Source organism: Ictalurus furcatus, chromosome 15, assembly GCF_023375685.1.
Source record: "Ictalurus furcatus strain D&B chromosome 15, Billie_1.0, whole genome shotgun sequence".
In the NCBI taxonomy this organism is placed as follows: Eukaryota; Metazoa; Chordata; class Actinopteri; order Siluriformes; family Ictaluridae; genus Ictalurus; species Ictalurus furcatus.
Genome location: NC_071269.1, coordinates 10,304,034 through 10,310,636, shown reverse-complemented (window position 1 = coordinate 10,310,636; position 6,603 = coordinate 10,304,034). Strand labels below are relative to the sequence as shown.

General features: G+C 37.9%; 1 protein-coding gene across 1 annotated transcript in view; it reads right to left on the bottom strand.

Moving 5' to 3' along the window:
• Nucleotides 1-4,672: 4,672 nt before the first annotated feature.
• Nucleotides 4,673-6,603, bottom strand: part of slc2a4rg (SLC2A4 regulator) — a 100,123-nt gene continuing 98,192 nt past the window's right edge. Inside the window, exon 10 of the transcript XR_008387891.1 lies at nucleotides 4,673-4,883. The gene's annotated coding sequence lies outside the window, so the exon portion shown is untranslated. The remainder of the gene's footprint in view (nucleotides 4,884-6,603) is intronic.

The following is a 6,603-nucleotide window of genomic DNA, read 5'->3' as shown; positions in this document are numbered from 1 at the left end:
TATCGGGAAATGAAAGCAGAAATTCTGAACTATCTTCACATCTTATCTTTTAATCTAAAAAACCAAATGTCTTCAGTGTTGCTGAAGGGGCATGAACTGCCCATTGAAGGTCCTGCCACACTGTCTCAATGGGGTTCCAAAGTCAGGCCTCTGACTAGGGCACTTCATAATCTTAATTTTGTTTCTTTTGAGCCATTCAGAGGTGGACTTACTCTTGTGCATATTATTGTGCTTGGTTTGCTGGAGTCCCAGAGCCTTAGAAATGGCTTTGTAACCCTTTCCAGACTGAAATATTTTTTAAAAATTCTCTCTCGGCTCTTCTGTAATTACATTTGATTGTGGCACAGTGTGCTGCTCATTGAAACCTTTTAGACTACGTCACATAGCTGGAAATGTTCTATTTAAGTGCTATTCAAATGCAACACTGGCAGTTATCAAGCCTGGCTGTGTAGTCTAATCTCAGGGAGTTTTCCCTGCCACCATCACCTCTGGCTTGCTCATTGGGGATAAATTCATACATTTAAAATGTATATCCTAAATTTGTATACTTCTGTAAAGCTGCTTTGGGACAATGTACATTATTAAACAGTCTCTCTAGGATTTCGCAATTTTGCTTTTTTTTGCAAAAAAAAAATCAAGGAAACTGCTATATTTGGAAGAGCTTGCAATTTTCCGCAGATTTGGGCCAAGACGTCATGTGATGGCATCACAACGTGCCATTTGACATCATCACAACACGCATTCAGCCAAAGTCCTCTTCGATTCACATGCGTCCCACATGAGTACAGCTAAAAGGTCTCATTTACTAACAAACATCACTGTGAAAGGCTGTGCAAAAAAATTTCATGCAATTGCAATTTCGCCAAATTGTAGTAGTTTTCCGCAAAAAAAAGCACAAAAAAAACTCTGCAAATTGCAATGCAAATTTTGAAAAAAGCCACAGCAAATTCAAACATTTGTGGCCACAACAATCACAAAAAAAAAAAAATGATAAAAGCGCTATACAAATAAAACTGAATTGAATTAATTGAATTATCCATTAAATTTGGTTAAGTGGTTAACTGAGAAACTTTAGAGGCAATTACTTTTTCACACAGGGCCATTTGGGCCACCATAAACAAGATAAATCATTTACTGAAGATGAATAAATGTAAGCAGTGAATGCGTGTTCAACTACTCCGCCATGTCCAGTACACTCCCATATTAATGAAAGTGGATTTTCTTTGTCCTGCAAAGTCTGACTCACCATTCCCACAAGTGTGACAGTAAAAACTGCCTGCACCCATGGCATAGGATGTCCTAGTGTAACATGTTTCTGGAGGGAAAGTAGTGGTTCACTGAATAGCTAACCTTAGCCATACACAGTATCTCACAAAAGTGAGTACACCACTCACGTTTTTGTGAAAATTTGATTATATCTTTTCATGTGACAACACTGAAGAAATGACACTTTGCTACAATGTAAAGTAGTGAGTGTACAGCTTGAATAACAGTGTAAATTTGCTGTCCCCTCAAAATAACTCAACACACAGCCATTAATGTCTAAACCGCTGGCAACAAAAGTGAGTACACCCCTAAGTGAAAATGTTCAAAATGGGCCCAATTAGCCATTTTCCTTCCCTGGTGTCAGGTGACTTGTTAGTGTTACAAGGTCTCAGGTGTGAATGGGGAGCAGGTGTGTTAAATTTGGTGTCATCACTCTCACACTCCCTCATACTGGTCACTGGAAGTTCACCATGGCACCTCATGGCAAAGAACTCTCTGAGGATCTGAAAAAAAAGAATTGTTGCTCTACATAAAGATGGCCTAGGCTAAAAGAAGATTGCCAAGACCCTGACACTGAGCTGCAGCACGGTGGCCAAGAGCATACAGCGGTTTAACAGGATAGGTTCCACTCAGAACAGACCTCGCCATGGTCGACCAAAGAAGTTGAGTGCACGTACTCAGCGTCATATCCAGAGGTTGTGTTTGGGAAATAGACGTATGAGTGCTGCCAGCATTGCTGCAGAGGTTGAAGGGGTGGGGGGTCAGCCTGTCAGTGCTCAGGCCATACACCACACACTGAATCAAATTGGTCTGCATCCCAGAAGGAAGCCTCTTCTAAAGATGATGCACAAGAAATCCCGCAAACAATTTGCTGAAGACAAGCAGACTAAGCACATGGATTACTGGAACCATGTCCTGTGGTCTGATGAGACCAAGATAAACTTATTTGGTTCAGATGGTGTGTGGTCAAGCATGTGTGGCGGCAACCAGGTGAGGAGTACAAAGACAAGTGTGTCTTGCCTACAGTCAAGCATGGTGGTGGGAGTGTCATGGTCTGGGGCTGCATGAGTGCTGCTGGCACTGGGGAGCTACAGTTCATTGAGGGAACCATGAATGCCAACATGTACTGTGACATACTGAAGCAGAGCATGATCCCATCATGTACTGCAGCATGATAACGACCCCAAACACACCTCCAAGATGACCACTGCCTTGCTAAAGAAGCTGAGGGTGAAGGTGATGGTCTGGCCAAGCATGTCTCCAGACCTAAACCCTATTGAGCATCTGTGGGGCATCCTCAAACGGAAGGTGGAGGAGCACAAGGTCTCTAACATCCACCAGCTCCGTGATGTCTTCATGGAGGAGTGGAAGAGGACTCCAGTGGCAACCTGTGAAGCTCTGGTGAACTCCATGTCCAAGAGGGTTAAGGCAATGCTGGAAAATAATGGTGGCCACACAAAATATTTACACTTTGGGCCCAATTAGGACATTTTCACTTAGGGGTGTACTTACTTTTGTTGCCAGCGGTTTAGACATTAATGGCTATGTTTTGAGTTATTTTGAGGGGACAACAAATTTACACTGTTATACAAGCTGTACACTCACTACTTTACATTGTAGCAAAGTGTAATTTCTTCAGTGTTGTCACATGAAAAGATATAATCAAATATTTACAAAAATGTGAGGGGTGTACTCATTTTTGTGAGATACTGTAGCTAGTTTTTTGTTTGTGAGTGATGAGAGACATTATGTTGACTATAGTATTTTCAAATTGTAAAAGTGCTGTTAGTTTGTAATCCCCTTAAGTAGAATATAATTAACCGGTTAATTTAGGTTGTGATGGGTTGATACCTCACAATAACAAATTAATTTTAAAAAAAAAATACGTACGTATGTACACTTCTGCTGTTGTATTAAAAAAGGGTGTGCTGAAATGGTAATAATAAGCAGTTCCTCTATCTAGAGTCATGGGGAGGTTAAATACTTTTTCACAGCACTGAATCTAAGAAACAGGGTTTTTTTTTTTTTTTTTGCATAATATTCTTTCAGAAATGAAGATTATTTTTAATAAAACATATTGTGAGACCACAATATACAAGGTGATGACTCTGTTGCGAATTGTAAAATTGATGGGTGACTTACCATACATATTGTGGTAATGGTAATGATAGGCAAATTACTGTAGGCTATTTGCAGACTGTTTTGTTTATTGTTTTTCAGGAAAGCCATACAAAGTAAATGCTGCTTGTCTGTGTGCTGGTATACTTCACAGTTAAGACCATGATGAACAGAGCAAAGAGAAATGACTCATCCTTGGGATTCCCTGCTGTTGGGAGATCCTAGCAATAAAACATTTCCGTTCACACAGAGGATTTTCTCCTACACTCAAACAAATGTGATGGAACCTTTCTGTCAGAGATAATAATAGTAAACTTTATTACTAACAGAGATGATAACTGATAACTGTATTAGCATCAAAATGACCATGCTGGGTTTTTTTTTGTTTTTGTTTTTTTGTTTTAGATATATTAGAAAATTTCAAAATATTCATACAGTCATGGGAAAGAAAGAATTTACCCAGAAAGTAAACCAACATTCAGAAATACCCTATAATTCAGCATCATGTAGAACCACCTTTACCAACGATAACTAGTAAACCTATTCTGTAGTTTACTGAGAGTTTACCGTTCTCACATTTTTTTGCAGAAATTTTGGCACACTATTTCTTTTTAACAATATTGCTTCAGTTCCTTGATGTTTGAGGGCATAAGTTTATGCACAACCGCAGCATCTCAATGGGGTTGAGGTCTGGTCTTTGACTTGGCCAAGACTTTGATTTTTTAGACATTAAGATGTCGATTTGCTAGTATGCTTGGGATTACTGTCCAGTTGCATGAGCCAATTTTGGTCCAACGTAAGCTGCTGGACAGATGGCCTCACATTTCTCTCAAGAATATTCTGGTAAAAGTGTTCATTGTTGTCTCAGTGACTGCAAGTTTCCCAGGTGCTGTGGATTCAAAACAAACCCAAATCATCAAACCTCCACCACCATGCTTGACAGTTGGTATGAGGGATTTGTGGTGATGTGTTGTTTGGTTTTGCCTAACATGGTGCTGTTCATGATAAGCAAAGTTCTCCACTTTGGTCTCATCTGTCCAAAGGATATTGATCCAGAACTTCTGTGGTTTGTTCAGATGCAATTTTGCAAACCCAATTCATGCTATTATATTCTTTTTGGAGAGAAGGGACATTTCCAGAGCCACCCTTCCATGAAAGGCTTTCAGAATCTTACTGCTGATGAGTGGTTTGCATCTTGTTGTATGGCCCCTATATTTCTGCTCTTGAAGTCTTCTTCAAATGATAGATTGTGCTACATCCCTGCCCTGTGGAGTTTGCAGTCACTGACTGTTGTTTTTGGGTTTTTCTTCACAGCTCTCATAGCTATTGTTTTCCTTGGCTGACCCATTTGTTTTTTGTTGCTTAGTACACCAGTTGTTTCTTTCTTTTTCAGGACATTCCAATTTCTCGGCTTCAAAATGGCTTGCTTTTCTTCCATAGACAGCTTGCTGATCTTCATGTTGGCTTTTTAATAACAAATGCAGTCTTCACAGGTGAAACTGAGGGATAAAAAAAGATTACATGTTTAGAGCTATTTATTGTTTAAACAATCAATTTAACAGGACACATCTGGGTAACGAAACACCTGTCAGTCACATGTTCCAATATTTTGGCTCGCACACAATTTGGGTGGTTTGATACAAAATGTGCTATGGTTTATGTTGATTAACAAATCTAGATATAAATACGAGGAAATAAAAGCTGAAATCCTAAACTCTTGTCTCATATCCATCTTTCGATCTCAAACCCAAATGTCTTTGGTGTATAGCACAAAAAATGAATTGGCCATTCCGATGGTTTCAGAGGGGATTATATATATATATATATATATATATATATATATATATATATATATATATATATATATATATATATATATATACACACACACACACACATACATATATACACACATACATATATACACACACACACACACACACATTTGGGTAGAGATGGTGGGGTAGTGAAGTGTGAAAGTTTTGCCCCTGTCTCTTGGATTAGAAGTGGTGACCTGTTTCTTTTCTCATTCATCATTGCTATGTCTTTCAGCTTACAAGAATGGTGGCCTACAAATATTCTTTTAGCATTTTTTAATTAAGAAAAAACCGAATAAGCTAGGCAGAACAATTAGAGTAATTTTAACGAAAAGGTCTTGAATGTTGATGTATTCACACTTTCCTACCATGTGTTAATGTGGTCTTGTCATAGGATCATGACAACAGCTGTACACAGTGTTTTGTTTTCTTTTTATTTTTTTTGCTGATAATGTGCAAAGGTCACACTGGAGCAGAGGGGTGGCTTGATGAAGGCAGTCAAGAGCCATTGAATATTCATTTGTTACCTTTGGGTTCCATTATGGAAATAAACAGAGCAGGGATTCTACCTGCAAGCACTTTGTTGCATGCAAAATTGTTTAGGAAAGATGTTGGTGGCTTACGTCAATGTGTCATCAAAATACACTTTTACTCATATATAAAAGAGGGAGCAAAATTCTTCATATCTGAGCCTTGATTTGAAAGAGCTACTGTATCCTACTATACATTTAACAACAGAAAGAGCTACTCCAGAGAAACATGCAGGCTATACTGGTAAGTCCAAAACATGTTAATTTGAAATTATGTATGGAACAAATCTTTTATTCCTTTAATATTATTTAAAAAAAATAAATTTAACAGTTTTATATTGGAACCATAATTGAAATTATTACAGATATCTGATTATATTTTGTTAATGAGAGCTATACGTTTTTATTTGTATTTATTTTTTACAAAATTGCACAGTAGTAGCAAAAGTGAGTATTGTATTTATTTTAATAATTGAATGTGGAGTATTTTAGTCCTTGATTTATCTTTATTATTTAGGTTATGCTTTTGATTGTGACTGCCTATGGCTTCTCCTGTCACATAGAAGTTGACAACAAAACCAAAATGAATGAAATCCTGGACAGATACAAAAGATTAAACCGTAATTTGGGCAAGTTATCTCTTTCTCCTTGGACATATGAGTAAGTAGAATTCACTCTTTTACCATGTGGCTTGGTAAGATTCTATCCAAGATTCTGTCTTACTGAATTATATTTTTCCATTGTAGAAATAATCAAGAATCCATCTATGAGGCCAAGTGTGATAGCATGGGATGCTCAAGACTTAGTGTGAATGCCAGAGCTGTACCTATATTTATTGAAACCTGTGTTTACCAACAGAATAACCGCTACAA